The following is an 18,814-nucleotide window of genomic DNA, read 5'->3' as shown; positions in this document are numbered from 1 at the left end:
CGAGGAGCCGCTGCGGCAGCTGTGAAAGCGGGAGCGTCAACCACAGGACCGTCTGCGCCAGCCGGGAGGAACGCAGCCACATAGGTCGGTTGGGAGGCAAGGAAGAATTTATCCGCCTCAGCAGCAAGCGCACGGCAGTCCGAGATTGCTGTGTTGGCCAAAGCAGCCCGCACTTGGGGAGGCAGCAGTCGCAGGAAAAGCTGAATGAAGAGGAAATCGGGCTTGTGTTCACCCAAAAGATCTAACATTTTGTCCATCAGTTCGGAAGGCTTGGAATCACCCAGCCCCTGCAAAGAGAAAAGGCGGCTAGCCCTCTCCGCGTCGGAAAGTTCGAACGTTCGTAAGAGGTGAGCCTTCAAAATGCCATACTTGTTCTCTGGCGGTGGCTGTTTAAGAATGCCTACCACTCTGGATGCCGTAGCACTCCCAAGAGCAGAAACCACATAATAATATTTGGTCTCATCTGCGGTGATTTCTCGCAGCGCGAACTGTGCCTCCGCTTGAGCAAACCACGCAGTCGCCAAAGTCTCCCAAAACTCCGGCAGCTTCAATGAAACTGCATTTGTCACCATGGTCGAAAATAAAAGTCACTGAATGATACATCTAGCGAGAGTCGGGGTCACCAGTGTTGCGTTTGCAAAGTAAAGGCAATACAACTTAGATTACCATTGACACACAATCGTGTGTGCCTTTTATTGAAGCCACAACAACAAGTAGTAGAAAAAATCAAATCAGAACGGGAAAAACACACACCCCCGCCCCTCAACTCCCACGGTCCGTTAAAGGGGCCGTGCCAAATTACCCGACTTAGTTGTTGGCAAATAGTGCGAGCGAATGAGGAACTCATACATAGCAAAATGCTCAACAGGACTATGGCAATGGAACAGATATGAACAATTATGGTGAATTATGATATACAAGTGACCTACAATATACATATTATAAGCATATATATATATATATAAATATAGAATAAAATAGAAATAAAATTACAACATAAACATTACATTGGCCGGGTTAGGATGAGTTATACAGTTTGATGGCAGACGGCAGGAATGACTTCCTGTACCATTCCTTAGAGCAGCGAGGCTGCAGGAGTCTGCTGCTGAAGCTGCTTCTCAGTTTGTCCACTGTGTTATAGAGGGGGTGGGAGGGATTGTCCATGATTGTCTGCAGTTTCAACACCATCCTGTCCCTCACCACCTCGTCTAAGTTTGCAAGTCTATAGCCAACAACAGACCCTGCCTTTTTAATGAGTTTGTTGAGTCTGTTGGCATCCTTTGCTTTAATGCCTGCTCCCCAGCACACTACAGCAAAGAAGATGGTGCTAGCCATGACAGACTGGTAGAACATGTGGAGCATCCTGCTGCAAACACTGAAGGACCTGAGTCTCCTGAGGAACTAGAGTCTGCTCATGGCCTTATTGTAGACAGCATCGGTGTTTGTGGACCACTCCAGTTTATTGTCCAGCTGAACACCCAGGAACCTGTAAGATGAGACTATTTCCACATCTTTCCCACTAATGCAGATTGGGGAGGGAGGGGACTTGCTTTTTCTGAAATCCACCACCATCTCCTTCGTCTTGGTCACATTGAGCTGCAGAAGGTTCTCCCTGCTCCACCTAACAAAACTCTCCACAAGGTCCCTGTATTCATCCTCTTGTCCATTCTCCACACACCCGACTATGACTGTGTCATCCGAGTACTTCTGGAGATGACATGTCTCAGAGTGGTACTGGAAGTCAGCTGTGTAGGTGGTGAACAGAAAGGGGGAGAGCACAGTTCCTTGGGGAGCTCCTGTGTTGCTCATCAGGGGGTCGGACACACAGCTCCGCAGTCTCACAAACTGTGGTCGACCTGTCAGGTAGTCCTCGATCCAAGAAACAAGGGGAGCATCCATCTGCATGTTCTCCAACTTAGCCCTCAGCAGTCTTGGCTAGATGGTGTTGAAGGCAGAAGAGAAGTCAAAGAACATGACTCGCACTGTGGTATTTAGTCTGTCCAAGGAGGAGTAAGCCCTCGGTAGCAAGTATATTACTGCGTCATCAACCCCCACCTTGGGCTGATAGGCAAACTGCAGAGGGTCTTGAAAGGGGCTCACCAGAGGTCTGAGGTGTGACAGCACCAGCCGCTCCATGACCTTCATAATGTGGGAGGTCAGTGCTATTGGCCTGTAGTCACTCGGTGCCACAGGATGGGTCTTCTTCGGCACCGTGATCAGGCAGGATGTCTTCCAAAGCACTGGGATCCTCTGAAGATGAAGGCTCTGGTTGAACAGGTGCTGCAGTATTCCACACAGCTGCCTGGAGCAGTTCTTCAGCACTCTTGGGCTGATGCCGTCCGGTCCGGCAGCCTTTCTTTGGTTGAGCCTCTCCAGCTCTCTCTTCACCTGGCTAGACGTGAAGGATAGTCCTGCCGGGGGGATGGGTGACATGTTGGAATCTATGTAGGGTGTCAGCAGGGGGGAGGAGGAAGAAGTTGGCAGAGGTGTTAGGGGCTCTGGGAGGTGTGAAGGGGACCCATTGTTATCCAGAGGAATATTGGGACAGCTGTGGTAGGGGTTCACAGAGAGCAGATCAGTTGGTGGTCTCCAGGGCATCCCTCAGGCAGTCCATGGCACCATCTGACCATTTCATAACAGTCCTCACAGTGACTGATTGCTGCTGAACCACAGGTGTGTATGATGGGGAGAGCAGCACGAGATTATGGTCAGACTTGCCTAGTGGAGGGAGTGCAGTGGAGGTGTATGCACTGGTGACATTAGCATACAGTAAATCCAAAGTCTCACTGTCTCTCGTGCTGCACTGGACATATTGATGGAATGTAGGGAGAGTGGACTTAAGGGAGGCATGATTGAAGTCTCCTGTGATGAGGATAAAGGCTCCGGGATGTTTAGTCTGCAGGTCAGCCGTGACAGAGTGAATAACGTCACAGGCCGTGTCCGCTTTACCGGTCGGAGGAATATTAATAATATTAGTATTAATATTAATAATGCCAGTGATGGCAATGACATTAGTAAACTCCCGTGGCAAATAGTATGGACGGAGTCCGATAGCAATAAGTTCCACGTCGGGACTGCACACGCGCTCCTTGACGTGAATATGCTCCGGGTTCCACCTCTTGTTGCTAACGAACACGGCCAGTCCCCCTCCTTTCTTCTTACTGGCCGCGGTGGTGTCTCAGTCCGCTCACACAGTGCTGAAGGCAGCGATCATCACATTAGAGTCCGGTATCAGTCCATGGAGCCATGTCTCCGTGAAACACATGATACTGGCCTCTCTATACTCCCGCTGTGTCCGTGTGAGCGCCTCCAGCTCGTCCATCTTATTTGCCAGGGACCTGACATTCCCCGTTATGACCGCGGGGACGCAGGGTTTAAAACGTCGCCTCTTCATCCTGTGTTTAACTCCAGCCTTAGTCCCTCGTTGTTTCCTCCTCAGCTCCTTCGGGATTTGGGGCTTCTCTCCGACCTCGAAGGATGGTGGTCTTAGAGCCATCAGCTGGTCTCGTGTGTAAATGGAGGGCAGGACGGGCCGATAGCGTCTCCTCCCGGCACGGCGCTCGACCCCGGTGTGGCATCCCCGTTTCCTCCTCCTCAGCTCGGGGGGCACATCGGGTCGCTCCTTGGGCAGCACCGCAGAGCTCCGTAGGGCGAACAGCTGGTCCCTGCTGTAAACAAGCAAGCCGCAGCTCTGCGATGGGTCTTGTTGGATCGCAATACCTCCCGTATGTAGCTGCCGATCCGCGTGTTCGTTGAATGAAGACTTCGAGAAGAAAAGTACCAATTTCAAAATGTATTTGACAATAGAACCAATTCCAGATACAAATATTACAGAGCTCCGGGCCAGTTCATCACCCTAGCAACAACAGAGTTAATCGTCAGGGCACGAAGTCTGACAACCTAACTATCCCTGGGCCCAGTCCTTTATAGTCACACACATGCAAATTCACAATGTCCATGCAATCCACTCCAGATCCCCTGCTGAGATGTCCTCGTCCTCTTCCTCCAGTCCCTTTGGTGTTGGTAGAGTTCTTCTTTTCCATTGTTTTCCCAGGTGGCCAGATCCCCATCTTCATGCAAATGTGATCATCATCAACCCCCCTGATATCCTGTTTACAATGAGTGTTTGACACCCCCTGCCTGACTGGCTCCTGAGATAACAGTAGATCAAACAACAATCCTGCAACTGGAATGTCTCTGTTTTTAATTACATTTAGTCTACCTTGCCTAACTTCTAAGGGAAGACAGGAACATATGGTGAAACACATAACAACAAGATAAAGACAATTCTCAACAGTCTCCGGACGCGGTATCGAAAAGTGAAAAGTAGAGCCACCAGTGCAAACTCCACAAGTCTTACGTACATGATGAAGATAAATGAAAACAAGCCGAACACACACAAAAAAAAGTAGTAGGTGCGGAGACAAGAAGAAAAAGTAAAGAAAAGCTCGAAGGTGAGCAGGAGCTTTTGTTATAGGCTGCCACTCGCGCCTGGTCTCCTCTCCTCTCCACTCCTCTTCACCAAATAGATTAGTGATGTTATTTCTTGTGTAGTTTTTCTACCCCCCCAGTATTCATCTACAGGTATGACAGGCTGACCTACTGACCTCTGACCCACTCAACTCAACCCAAAGTTTATTTTAATTAATATAATGTATTTCTATGTTCTTTACCTATTCTCTGCTCTACCTGTCCTCCGTCTTCTTGATTGTCAGTCAGTCAGTCAGTCAGACAGACACAGACAGACACAGACTGACTGACTCTGATGATGAGGAAGAGGAGGAGGCACCTTTCACCAATACCAAGACAGAAGATGATGTGCCTGAAGAAGAGGTTGATTGCCCTGAGGGCCAGCAGGAGAGCTGGTCAAATGTGACTGTCAAAAGCTGTATTGCAGGGCCAAAAAGAAGATGGGACAAATGTACACAGTATTGTCTTTACTGGAAAAACCCACAAAACAAAATACCGAGAGACCTGCAACAGAAAGACAACAAGGAAGAGGATGTGGACATTGTAGTGCTCCAGCCACCATATTCATAAACACAACCAAATATTGGAGAAACTCGATGACTTTCACGACATTGGGCCAGATTCACCAATATGTTCTTAAGAATCTTCTTAGATCCTTTCTTAAGTTGTTCTTAAGAAGTTCTACGTCGGATTCACCAACGCGTTCGTAAACCCCAGAATTGTTCGCAGCTGTGTTCTTAGATTGATGAATGCCATCTGTTCGTAAGTTGAAAGTGCGTGCCAGGTGAGTCTAATTAACATATGATTAGCATAGGTCACCGCCCACAAATGCCCATAAAAGGAACTGCAGCAGGACCCTGTAGACAGAGCAAAAAGCAGCAAAATGCTTTCAGCAAAACGATTTCTGACGCCGTGTTGAACAATCAAGAAAGGATGGCTAACACGCTTGATAAAACTGCTCTGTGTCTAAACACATCCAGGGGCCCTTTAACATGCCGATGGTGCGTTCAATGGTGGAGCAACTGCGCGCATGCATCTGATTGAATAAAATTTCCTGTGGAGGCTGAGGGTTAGTCGGTGGTGTCAACAACCAGGGAGCCAGGGCATATCCTAGATCCCCTAATAAAATAAGATAAAATCAAATAAAAAGACAGTTTTGGCATGGTTTCCAATTTGGTTGATTAAAGTTAAGTCATTGGCACATTTACGTAATTTTAAAATTCTCCGTGAATCACCAAAAATAGGAAATAAATAAATATGACATAATTATCATTGTAATATTGAATTTTATTGAACTGCACAAGAGAAGAAAACACAATCATGCCAACATGTTGGCACTGAAATGTGCGTAAGAGTACTCCTGAGTGTTCGTAGGATTTGTTCTTACCTACGCATAAATCCAGAATAAGAAGAAATTGGTGAATGCCACAATCTTCGTAAAATGTTCGTAAGTGGGACTTAAGAACAAATTTGTTTGTAAGAATGTTTCGTGAATCTGGCCCATTGTTACGCTCAAAGGGAAGCAGATTGAGATTGTTACTAACCAGTTAGATGATTATCTGCCATGTGTTAGAATTGAAACAGAGCAACTCGGCAAAACCCTGCGTGAATCAACTAAAGACACAGCCACACGGGTAACCTTGCAAGTGAGAAAGAGCAGCAGTTCACTCTGGAACACCCTCCATCGTGCCGCTGCTCCACTTTTATTCACATCAGCTGTTATCACTTTGTGGTATTTCCTCCACTCCATAGATGCTCTCAAGTTTTCAGATAAGCAGTTTCACAGTAAATCTGGTATTTTGGACAAATGTATTAAATCAAGAAAAGTGAAAACACTTTTGTTGGAATGCTGGAACACATGAACATGACCCTTCCAAAGATGGGCATGGTTGGATCGCAATACATTTCGTGTGTCACTGTTAATCCGCGTGTTCTTTGAATGAAGACTTCAAGAAGAAAAATGCCAATTTCAAAATGTATTTAGCAAATAGAACCAATTCAAGATACAAATATTACAGAGCTCCGGGGCAGTTCATAACCCTACAATAACAGAGTAAATTGCCAGGGCATGAAGTCTGACAACCCAACTATCCCTTGACCCAGTCTTTTATAGAAACACATGTCAAATATTGATGCTAATTCAGTCCAATCCAATCCTTCTTCTTGGATAACCTTGTCTTCTTCTTCCAGTCCCATTGGATGCTGGCACAGTCCTTGTTCTCTGGTGTTTCCCAAATGGCCAGTTCAAAGTTCACCTTCTTGCAGAGGAATTTGTCAACACCAGTAAACTATGCTGTCAAGTTTTACAATGGGGGTTTAACACTTCCCGTCTGAGTGTCTCCTCCTGATTCCAACTGTCTAAACAACAATCATGTCAAGGAAGGGTCAACTGACCTTTATTACACTTACTAAAGATTCTACCATTCCTAACTTCTAAAGTACTTCTAAGAGAAAACAGAAACATATGGTACAACACATGGTAACGAGAAACACAATTCTCTTCAGCATGTGAGTCAATGAATGAGAGAGTTGGGCACGTTTTGCTTGCTGTCAAGGCCCTTGATTCCAAAACTTTTTTCAAAAGTAAAAGCTGAAGATGAACAAGCTGACCAGAGTCAGGAGCTTTGTGGGTTTACCTGATGCTGATTGTGGCCTCTGTGTGTCTCGCTGTGCCCAAACAAACCCCGGAGAGGGCAGATGGAACAAAAAGGAAACCATCCCCTGGACAGCAGATGGGATGAAGCTTTATATAGTGCTCAAGTCAACTGAGGAAGAGGCAAAATAGCAACTTTTGAATGAGAGAGGCAGAGAGAGGTAGCAAAGATGCTAGTGCTGACCTATAGGAACAGATCCACGCAGCAACTGAGTCACCATGTAACAGCATGTCTCTCCAAAGTCAAACAGGATTTGAGTCACAGATTTAACAGGTTAGTCATCAGAGGAAAAAGAGGGGAACAATTCCCTGTTCTTCAAGGAAAATGACTGAATCCTGGACTTTCTCCTTGAAAAGCAAGGAGAAGAAAATGGGGTTTTCGGACAGTAATGAGTAAGTCTTTGCCAGACAAACCTCGGAATCTCATCCAAATGGTTGAGATTGCTTGAGGAAACATGCTGGGTTGAACAGGACCAGCAGGCCTGAAACAGGAACATCAACCCAGCTGAGGAAACGGGCAGCAACACTGAGTCAAATAATGAACGAACCAGTCTTTTAAATCAGGAGGCAGGTGTAGATGATTATCTGGAGATGAGTTGTAGGTGTGTAGATTGCGCGATGGGTGTGAACCAGGAAGCAGCCCCGCCCAGCCTGGAAACAGACATGGGAAACACAGAGAAAGCAAAGGGGAAAGGGGAGAGAGAAAGCACTAGGGAAAACTCCTAACAGTTTCACGTATTGAGTATCTGGAGTATTTTCAAGGTAAATGTAAAAATTAAAAATTAGTTTTGTTCAGTAAACCTGCAGCAGCCGGGCTTATGGGGGACCAAGTTAGACCTTCCCAAAGTGTATACTAACTGCCATGTACTTCTACTTTGGTTTATTGTGTAGAGGGCTTAAATAGCATAACTATTAAACTTTTCTATATTAGCAACCTCAGAGAAAATAACAACATGTAAAAATCGAGCTGCTCTTCTTCCTCTCTACTGCTAAACTTCAAAATCAAATCAAATCTTTATTTATATAGCTTCTGTTACAATCAATTTTTTTTCTAGGCACTTTACAGAACCTCAGGGCCTGACCCCCAACAAGCAACAGTAGCAGGAAAAACTCCCCTTTAACAGGAAGAAACCTTGAGCAGGACCAGGCTCATGTAGGGGGACCCTCCTGCTGATGGCCGGCTGGGTAGAGAGGGAGGAGAAGGGGGCAGGATAGGTAGAGGAGAGAATATGCAGTGATCGTGGAAATACATCAATTATAAAAAGGTGCTGGTATAAGAGTGGGTCAGCAGGGTCGGAGGTCAGCAGGTCTGCTTACAGCTATGAAGGCAGCGATAACTGTAGATGGATACAAAGAGAGAAAATTTGAATTATGAAAACAGCTTTATTTGCCGCTCTTACAAAATAACATACATATAATTTAGATCTTTAAAAACACTCCCTCAGAATAAATCTAATCTATTCGAGTGCATCTCCAAACTGCAAAGAGTCAGCTGCTAAAAAACAAAAGACATGATTAAAACACCAGACCTGCTCAAAAAGGTTCTGATCTCCGGCTGCCTTGAATTGAATTGAATTGAATTGAATTGAATCCGATTTATTGCCATTGTTCATGTAACACACAGTATTACAGTATTACAAGCTAGGAATTTGTCTTGGTGTGACGCTGCGACATTCAACATAAAGAAGACAACACTAGAATAAGATAAATAAAATAAAATAAGACATATATACAGTATATACATAAATAGTAAGAAATAGTGCAGGTCAATGCAGGAGTAATGTGATGTATTGTTCGTGAGTCCGACTGGCTGCTGTACATGGTGCTTAAGTGATAAGTCACTTGGTGTTCAGCAGCCTGATGGCAGAGGGGAAGAAGCTGTTCATGTAGCGGGAGGTTTTGGTCCGAATGGACCGTAGTCTCCTGCCTGAGGGGAGGGGGGAAAACAGTCCGTGACCAGGGTGGGAAGGGTCGGCCGTGATCCGACCTGCACGCCTCCGGGTCCTGGAGATATACAGGTCCTGGATGGATGGAAGCCTGCAGCCGATCACCTTCTCGGCAGCGCGCACGACGCGCTGCAGCCTTAGTCTGTCCCTGGCGGTGGCACCAGCATACCACACGGTGATGGAGGAGGTGAGGATGGACTCGATGATGGCCGTATAAAACTGCGCCAACATCCTGGGAGACAGTTTGAGCTTCCTCAGCTGCCATAGGAAGAACATCCTTTGCTGGGCCTTCTTGATGAGGGAGCTGATGGTTGGCTCCCACTTAAGGTCCCGGGTGATGGTGGTGCCCAGGAAGCGGAAGGAGTCTGCGATGGTGATGGGGGAGTCCATGAGGGCAAGGGGGGGGCAAAGGGGCTGTGACTTTCCTGAAGTCCACAATCATCTCCACTGTCTTCTGAGCGTTCAGCTGCAGGTTGTTGTGTCCGCACCAGGACACCAGTCGAGCCACCTCCCTCCTGTAGGCAGTCTCGTCTCCATTGGAGATGAGCCCGATGAGGGTGGTGTCATCTGCAAACTTGATCAGCTTGACAGACTGGTGGCTTGAGGTGCAGCAGTTTGTATACAGGGAGAAGAGCAGGGGGGAAAGTACACAGCCCTGGGGTGATCCAGTGCTGATGGTGACAGAGTCCGAGACAGTCTTCCCCAGCCGCACATACTGCCTCCGATCCGTCAGGAAGTGAGATGATCCACCTGCAGAGGGAGTCAGGCACACTAAGCTGGGACAGCTTGTCCTGTAGCAGAGCGGGGCGGATGGTGTTGAATGCAGAGCTGAAGTCCACGAACAGGATCCTCGCGTAGGTTCCCGGGGAGTCCAGATGCTGCAGGATGGAGTGAAGGGCCAGGTTGACCGCATCGTCCACAGATCTGTTAGCTCTGTAGGCGAACTGCAGTGGATCCAGGAGGGGGGTGGTGATGGACTTGAGGTGTGGCAGGATCAGGCGCTCTAAGGACTTCATGACTACAGAGGTGAGCGCCACAGGTCTGTAGTCGTTAAGCCCAGTGATCCGTGGCTTCTTGGGGACAGGGACAATGGTTGAAGTTTTGAGGCAGGCTGGCACCTGGCACGACTCCAGGGAGGAGTTGAAGATGTCTGTGAAGACAGGAGTCAGCTCCTCTGCTCAGTGCCTCAGGGTGGAAGGAGACACGCCGTCCGGGCCAGGGGCCTTGCGCGGGTTCAAACTGGCAAACTGCCTTCGCACATCCTGTTCACTGATGGTGAATGGAGGGGGGGAGGAGGGGGGAACTGGTGGTAAGTGATGGGGGGGGGGACTAATGGTGAGTGATGGTGAGTGGAGGGGGGGAGGAGGAGGGAACTGCCTTTGATGGAGTAAGGTCCATGGGGGCAGTGACACTGGGGGGAGGGGAGGTGTTGGGCATGGCTGACGAGGTGTCAAAGCGGGCATAGTGGAGGGACAGACTCTGACAAAGGGCTTTGTCGTCCTGACCCTTTGAAGCTTGAGGCCTGTAGTCGGTAATCTGCCTCAGGCCTCTCCACACAGAAGCAGAGATGTTAGCAGTAAACCGCTGCTGAAGTTTCTCCGAATACACAGATTTAGCTCTCCTCAGTTCCTTGCTAAACCGGTATTTGGCCTCTCTGTAGCAGTCTCTGTCTCCACTTTTCAGCGCTGCTTCCTTTTCTTTCCTGATCTGTCTGAGTTTCGGTGTGAACCAGGGCTTGTCATTGGAATAACTCACCCTAGTGCGCGTTGGTAGAATGCACTCCTCACAAAAGTGGATATATGAGGTCACAGTGTCCGTGTACTCATCCAGATCATGTGTGGCCCCTTTAAACATGTCCCAGTCAGTTGTATCCAAGCACGTGCGCAGCTCCTCCACAGCCTCACTGGTCCATCTCTTCGTGGTGCTCACGGATGGCTTTATTAGTTTAAGTTTCTGTCTGTATGTGGGGATCAGGTGGAACATCACGTGATCAGACAGTCCTAGCGCAGCACGGGGGATAGCCCGATACGCGTCCTTCACTGTGGTGTAGCAGTGATCCAGCGTGTTCTCTGCTCTGGTGGGGCATTTGATAAACTGTTTGTACCTGGGGAGCTCGTAACTCAGGTTGCTCTGATTAAAGTCGCCAAGCACGATAACCAGAGCGTCGGGATAGGTCCGCTCCACTTGTTGAATACAGTCCGTGAGCGTGCGCTGAGCCTCGCGCACGTCCGCATCTGGCGAGATGTAAACAGAGGCCAGAATGAATGAAGCGAACTCACGCGGAGAATAGAAGGGTCTGCAGTTGATGAAGAGGTATTCCAAAGCAGGAGAACAGTGCTGAGAGATCACAGTCACATCAGTGCACCAGTCGCTGTTGATGTAGAAGCAGACTCCACCGCCCGCTCTCTTGCCAGAGAGCACCAGGTCGCGGTCGGCACGGAACAGCTGGAATCCCTCGAGGAGGAGCACGCTGTCCGGTGTCTCTTTCCTGAACCAGGTTTCAGTGAAGCAGAGAACACACGAGGTGGAAAAATCTTTAATCCGCATCAGCAACTTCAGCTCGTCCATTTTGTTACAAAGTGAGTTGGCGTTGGACAGAAAGATCCCAGGCAGCGCCGTGCGCGAGCCTCTCCTGTATAGTCTCGCCAGGGCACCGGCCCGTCTTCCTCTCCTCCGCCGTCTCACCTTTTGGGCCAAAAAGTGAACCAGGTCGGCTGCAGGAGCCAGAAAAACTGGAAGTAAGTCCGTGCCTTGTGAAAGTTAAAATCAATGAGGAGTCTGGACTTGATCATATTGATACACACGATGACGGGTTCAACAATAAAACTCTCCTCTACCTTCTTCCTACGGCTTAAATACACCACCACGGAATACGCCTGCCATAAAACAAAGTTTAAAAGCTGACACTTGTGATGACGTGTGTATCTAAAACCAAGAATAAAATACTGCTTGTTAAAACATTCCCCACACCTTAAAAACACATGTTGTAGAAATAAAAACAATGGTGAAAGACGCTGACATTCATAAAAACAGTAAAAGATTGTCTCTCTGTGATCACAAAATGGGCACTTGTCTTTCACTGCTCACTTGTTGACACAAATGTTTACTGGGAAGATGCTATGGAGGACTCTCCAGTGGAGGTCAGCGTGTCTCTTAGAGAGTGGAGGCTTGTACATTGCCTTCCACTGAGACCTGTAGTCTGCAGACAGGCCAAAGTACCTTCTCAAGGGTGTGCCAGCTCTCTAGTTCAGTCTGTGTTCGTGGTATTCACCAGCATCTTGTACAGCATTTTCCCAGATGTATCCTGTATGGAAACAGATGCCGAGATTTTCAGAAGGGGACCTGGGCGGTCTTTAAAATCTGGTTCCTCCTCTACCACCGTGGTTATGGATGAGGTCAGGAGCAGGCAGTCATGGCAGGAGAGCTTGGTTTTCCAGTGGTCCAGCAGCTTTTGCACAGTCCCCTGTGAACATAATCCCAGCCATGCAGCAAGGCCAGAGGGGTCATCCATCTGACGGCCCGTCAACGCCACAACCTGGCCCAGTGTGACAACTCTCGCAGTTACCATCTTCCTGGTCATCAACTCCCCAAGGTCCAACTTGGTCCCCCATAAGCCCGGCTGCTGCTGGAACCAGTACGCTGATTCCGCCTGCCCCTTCCATTCTTTAACCAACACCTTAAAAACACTCTTATAAAAAGCAGGCAGATGATATTCACCTATTTCTGATGTTTTCATTAAAAACAAACTAAAATCTTGACCAAGGCCATTAAACGCCACAGAATACAGCATCAACATCATCAATCTTTATTTATATAGCGTCTTAAAATTGTTTCAAGGCGCTTTCCAGAATCCCAGGGCCTAACCCCCAACAACCAACAGTGGCAAGGAAAAACTCCCCTTTAACAGGAAGAAATCTTGAGCAGGACCAGGGTCATGTAGGGGGACCCTCCTGCTGATGGCCGGCTGGGTAAAGAGAGAGGAGAGGAAGAGAAAGAGGAAGAGGGAGAAGGAGAAGGGGGGGAGAGGGAGAGGAGACTATAACAGGATAGCTAAGATGTTAACCTAATGATTAGATGACCCCCTAAGTATGATAGTTTGTCTGTCTATGATAGTAACTGGAACTGCAGAATTAGTAACAATAAGCATTTTAAAAGAGGTAGGTTTTAAGTCTGATCTTAAAAGTAGAGATGGAGTCAGCCAGGGAGCTGGTTCCAAAGCAGGGGGCCTGGTAGCTAAATGCTCAGCCCCCCATTCTACTCTAAAACCCTTCTTTTGACCTACAAGGTCCTCAGAGGCCTAGCTCCATCCTACCTGGAGGAGCTAGTGATACCTTACCAGCCCAATAGACTGCTCCGCTCTCAGAATGCTGGTCTACTTGTAGTTCCCAGAGTTTCTAGGAGTAGAAGGGGGGGCCGAGCATTTAGCTACCAGGCCCCCTGCTATAGAACCAGCTCCCTGTCCAGGTACGGGAGGCTGACTCCATCGCTACTTTTAAGATCAGACTTAAAACCTACCTCTTTGAAAAAGCTTATTGTTGTTAATTCTGTAGTTCCAGTTACTATCATAGACAGACAAATTATCATACTTAGGGGGTCGTCTAATCGTTAGGTCACATCTTAGCTATGCTGTTATAGGCCAAGGCTGCCGGGGTCCGGAAACATGATCACCTGACAGGCCTCTGTCACCCCACTGGGTCATGGTTTCCTCTCCTCTCCTTTCCTCTCCTTTCCTCCTCCTCATCAAGCAGACGAGTTATGATGATTCCTGTGTAGTTTTTCTGCTTCTCCCCCCCCCATTCATTTACAGGTATCGCCGCCTTCGGAGCTGCATGATGACCTCTGGCCCCGCTGACCCGCTGTATAAATAGTGTATTTTTGTATGTGTTTCTTTGCCTCTGTGCCCGTCCTCTCCTCCTCTCCTCTCCTCTCCTCTCCTCTCCTCTCCTCTCCTCTCTCTCCTCTCCCTCCCTCCTCTTCCTCTTCTTCTCCCTCTCCTCTCCTACCTATTCTATCCTCTACCTGTCCTCCCCCCTCTCCTCTCTCTCTACCCAGCCAGCCATCAGCAGGAGGTTCCCCCTACATGAGCCTGGTCCTGCTCAAGGTTTCTTCCTGTTAAAGGGGAGTTTTTCCTTGCCACTGTTGCTTGTCTGGGGTTAGGCCCTGGGATTCTGGAAAGCGCCTTGAAACAATTTTGATTGTATAAGACGCTATATAAATAAAGATTGATTGATTGACCTATCACAAGGGTCGAGACCAGGCAGACAGGCAAGCAGGAAAACGCTGGAGAGTCATGTGAACCACAGAGGACAATCTGGCAGGGAGGCAGCGTAGCGCAGGGAACTAAAAGGGGCTCGTGATGGCGCTCATTTGCCACAGATGCGCGGGGCGAAAGAGGAATCAAGGGCGGGGTTGCCCGCAGCTGTGACAGTGTAGTAAACAAAATTACCAACCTTACACTGTATAAGAGAGTGCCTTTCATATATGGAGGACTTATGCACCCCTGTTGTTTGTGAGATATAAGCTCCATGCATCTTCTTCAAAGATGGTCCTTGTTTAACTTACAGTTTAGACATAATGAGATTATTCGATTATAAAGAACAGAGATACAACTTTTCTGTTTAGGAATGGGCAAAAAGCGTCTAGGTCAGAGTCCTCAGTCATAAACTAGGAAAATTAGTGAAGTTACTTTGAACAGAGTGGCAAAGATTTAATCGATAAACAAGTTCAGATACCAAGCTTTGAGCAGGCTGTCAAAGCCTGAGAGAAGGACGAAAGACATGGGTCGCTGCTAGAGGAGCATGAGGAAAAAGTTGCAAACAAAGTTAAAATCAAGGACGAGCTTTTTTTGTAGTTGAGGACGCAGATGGTGAGTGTAAAAGAGCCCTGAGAGAGACAGGCTGTGCAGAAATTGCCTCATGACCAGCCAGTCAGGCCAGGAGAAAACACTGCATTGAAGTCATTAAAGAAAACTGTAATATTGGAGGTGCAGTAGCAGTATCTGAGGTTAGGTAAAGCCATCTGCCCAGTGGCTTTTGTAGCTTATTGTCTGGATGAGTTGGGAGTCTTCTTATCCCAGATAAAGTCTAAAATGAGATAATCTACCTGGATGAAAGAGAATGTAAAGAAATCAGGGAAGAATATTAATTTTTACAGTTACCATAGACAGTTTAGGTAAAGACCATCGCTCACATTCTTCCTTAACTTTTGATAGTAGTGGAGAAAAGCTGGCTTTAAAGAAATCTAATTGATACATAACCTGAATCGGGAAGTATGTAAAGCCGTTTATTTCTTTTAACTTATATCCTGAGAGCCATCTGCTTGAGCTGCAAAAACATCAGATGAGAGGGGTTCTGAAGGCTGTAGCCGTCACAAAGCAGCAGGTCCAGATACATACTACGTAAAGCACTGTGGGCCTGTGTAGACCAACAGTCAAGGTTCCTGACAAGGCTGATTAACAGGCCACTGTCCCACCACTATACCTATTCTTAAAAACTCAGAAACGCACCTTGAAGGTGCCTCTTACCTTTGTAGTAATGAGGTGCTTTGTGAAACTAATTTTACCCCACCTCAAGTCGTACCAACCTGAGAACATTAAGGTTAACAGGTGATGCTGTTCCCACTGTTCTTGACGCTGCTGTGAGCTACATGGAGAAACAGGGAAGCTATGTCAGGATGCTTTTTTTTCTGTCTCGCATTCAATACATCCTCACGAAGAAGCTGGCTGACCTGGACTCGCCACCCATCACCTGCACCTGGATTAAGAGTTTCCTGAAAGACAGCCCAAAGATGTGATGAAGGGGCCCCACACGTGTTGTAGTCAAACACTCTGCTTGGGTGTCCCTCAGGGCTGCCTGCTAAACCATTTCCCCAAACTGTAAGAACATGATTGCAACCCCTCTATCACTCAAACATCATGTCAGTTTGCCAATGGCATTTCAGTGGGTCTCAGAAAAGCCTCTTCCTGAACACCAGCAAGACCAAGGAGATGGTGGTGAAAGAGAGGAAGAAGAGAGCAGACCACAATCATCAGTGAAACTGAAGCTGAGATATTTTTACACCTTAATTTCTGACAGAGTTTGACTTTTGAATCCATGAGGAATGTAACAAACTGAAGGTGACAGTTTTAGTTAGTGTAATCTTGGGGATAGCTTTCCCTCAAGCTAAGAGCTGTGTATGTGTGTGTATGTGTTGAGGGACCAGAGTTCATCCCTCACATTATGGGTGGATCCACAGCTGGATTCCTTCCTGCAACCCTAACCGTGGAGCTGCAATAACATGATGAAATTGAAACAGACATTAAGGTCAGGCTGTACGAACAAGCTATATATGAGAAAATCCTGCACGCGTTTCATTAAGGTCATTTCTAGGTCATTGGCTGTATCTGTTACTGAACAGGAATTGGCCACTTTTCACATGTATTTCCATTTATAGGACCATACAGCTTAACCAAGAGTTTCTCTCAATGGCTCCTTAGAATCATTCTTTAGTTATGTATTTAAGATTAAGATGTACTTTATTCATTCCCATGGGGGAATTGAATTTGTTGTATGTATTTGCACTGTTCACGTGGTAACAGTAGACTTATAATGACAACTGCTCCCTTTTGATTTTGTTTGAGTTGGGAGGGATTGCAGGAGGCATAAGATGGAGAAAATTTAAAAACATGGAAGTGCTCTTGATTGCACACACTACCAGGTTGATACTGGTGAAATTGCTTCCAATAAAGAAATGTGACACTGAGTAAATAGTGTTACCTTAATTGACAGGATGAGATTAGGATTATTGTTATTATTATTATTATTGTTGTTGTTGTTGTTGTTGTTGTTGTTGTTGTTATGTCCATTTTATTCTTTACTTATACATAGCGGCTGCTTTTAAAGTGTAACTATAAACTGCTTATGTCCCATAAATTACCCCTAGGGGAAAATAAAGTTCTTGGAGTGATGAAGATGAGTTTGTTCTTTAGCTGCTGGATTCAGATCTTTTATACACAGATAAACATACCTGCATTTCTCATATTACAATTTTTAGTAATAAAAACTGAACAATGCAGAAGACAAATGTATGAGTGCGCGTCTGCTGGCAGAGCATTTGAGCATGTGCGAGAGTGGTCCTGAATGATGGTGAATAGTCCTGGTGCAGAGGGGAAACAAAGAGGTAGAGGAGGTGGACAGACAGAGGGATGGAAATAACAGAGACAAAAATAGAATTAGGGACAGGAAGAACCTATGAGTGGTGGGTGGAGGAACATGGGCCAAAAGAAAATGGAAAATGCAGGATGAGCATGGTAGGGACACACAGATGGAGAGAGGTGGTGTTGGGGGAGGGGAGATAAAGATGAGCAATGAAGGCTTTTGCACTCTCATCCATGACTAAGATCAATGCAAGCTTCCTGCCTGCCTCTGTGATTGAGTGTGTGTTTGGTTCAGAAAGAGAGATTAAATATTTGAACACACAGACACAATGCACAGTAACAAATACGATTGTCTTCTGGGGCTTATTGTCTGTCTTCCTTTGTATGAGTGTGCTTGTGCTTCAGTAAGCAGCTAGCGGAGGTTAAGCGAAAAAGCTGGTGTCCCACTGGACACTGTCAGCTGAAATGCATTGATCTGGATATGGGTTGGTGTGGTGATATTGGTAGTGGTGTGGTGATATTGGTATGCAGAGGGAGAGGGGGCATTAGGTGGACCTAAGGGGGAGCAAACAGAATGAACAGTAGCAGCAAGGTGAAGCTGGCTTTAGACACATGCTGAACATCATTTCATTCAGCTTTGGATCAGAAACTTGATTCGGGATTTGTAGTCAAAGATTTTTGTCTACTAGAATAGAGATGATATACATTTCATAAACAAAACTACAAAACCCCATTTTCAAAGTAACTGTTTCTTTCCATAGTTGCTTTTATCAGACAGGGTGAACATATGAGCCCCACTAACAAGGTCACATGCTGAAAATGTTGGTCAATCCAACAGTATTTTAGGGTCCTGGGTGTTGTTTGATGTTTTGTTGTTTGCTCTCTGTTTTGTCTCCAGGGGAAGTGGTGGAGCCATTGTCCCGCAAATGGTGGTGATGACAGTCACACCGGCTGCCTATAGGCAATCAACAGGCTATTTAGGCTCCGGGCTCCAGGTCACCAGCGTCAGACTGTCACATCAACTTTGTGGACCACCACACCTCTCCCCCCTTTTGTGAAGGACCGTGCTGGATCTTGACAATTGTGCCGAGCCTTCCCTCAGTGGCGCTCTGGACTATATTTCTTTGTGGAAAGAAACTTCCTGAGACCGAGTTTGGCCCTCACTGAAACCTAACACAGTATCTTGAGTTTCTGCATAAAAGAGAAAACCTAAATGCTGGTTCCATCATGCCCTAAAGGCCCCATTCTATGGTACGATCTTCTGCGGAAGTCATGCCACTGCTTGGATGAGGAAACACTTGTAAATAGAATTAATCCTGACACACAAACAAAAGTCCATTAAGCAGGAAAGGAACATGTAGTCACCAATCCAAATAAGAGGGACCTGAACAGTGGACAGAAGCCAGCACAACTAACTGGGCTCCAATAGTGGCCATGGGCTCAAAACTAAAATTTGTAACAGGAACCAGAAAAGCTAGGGATTATAGTCTTGCTATAGTCATGCGTTGGCTCAACATTTCATTCATATGTGAAAAAAGTGATTCCCACCTGTTGTACTTGTTCACAACATGAATTTTGTTGGCTATAATTTGAATATTTGGAATATTTGGC

The 18,814-nt window shown here is 46.7% G+C and overlaps 2 protein-coding genes across 3 annotated transcripts in view; both read right to left on the bottom strand.

Moving 5' to 3' along the window:
- LOC130531845 (uncharacterized) overlaps nt 1–18,814 on the bottom strand; it is a 447,745-nt gene that overhangs the window by 236,381 nt on the left and 192,550 nt on the right. The gene's annotated exons all lie outside the window — the stretch shown is intronic.
- The window catches only part of LOC130531838 (protein NYNRIN-like), a 46,004-nt gene continuing 30,968 nt past the window's right edge, over nt 3,779–18,814 (bottom strand). For both annotated transcript variants that reach the window (XM_057044008.1, XM_057044009.1), the window contains exon 2: nt 3,779–4,151. The gene's annotated coding sequence lies outside the window, so the exon portion shown is untranslated. The remainder of the gene's footprint in view (nt 4,152–18,814) is intronic.

Source organism: Takifugu flavidus, chromosome 9, assembly GCF_003711565.1.
Source record: "Takifugu flavidus isolate HTHZ2018 chromosome 9, ASM371156v2, whole genome shotgun sequence".
Lineage (NCBI taxonomy): Eukaryota > Metazoa > Chordata > Actinopteri > Tetraodontiformes > Tetraodontidae > Takifugu > Takifugu flavidus.
This window is presented reverse-complemented; position numbering and strand designations above follow the sequence as displayed.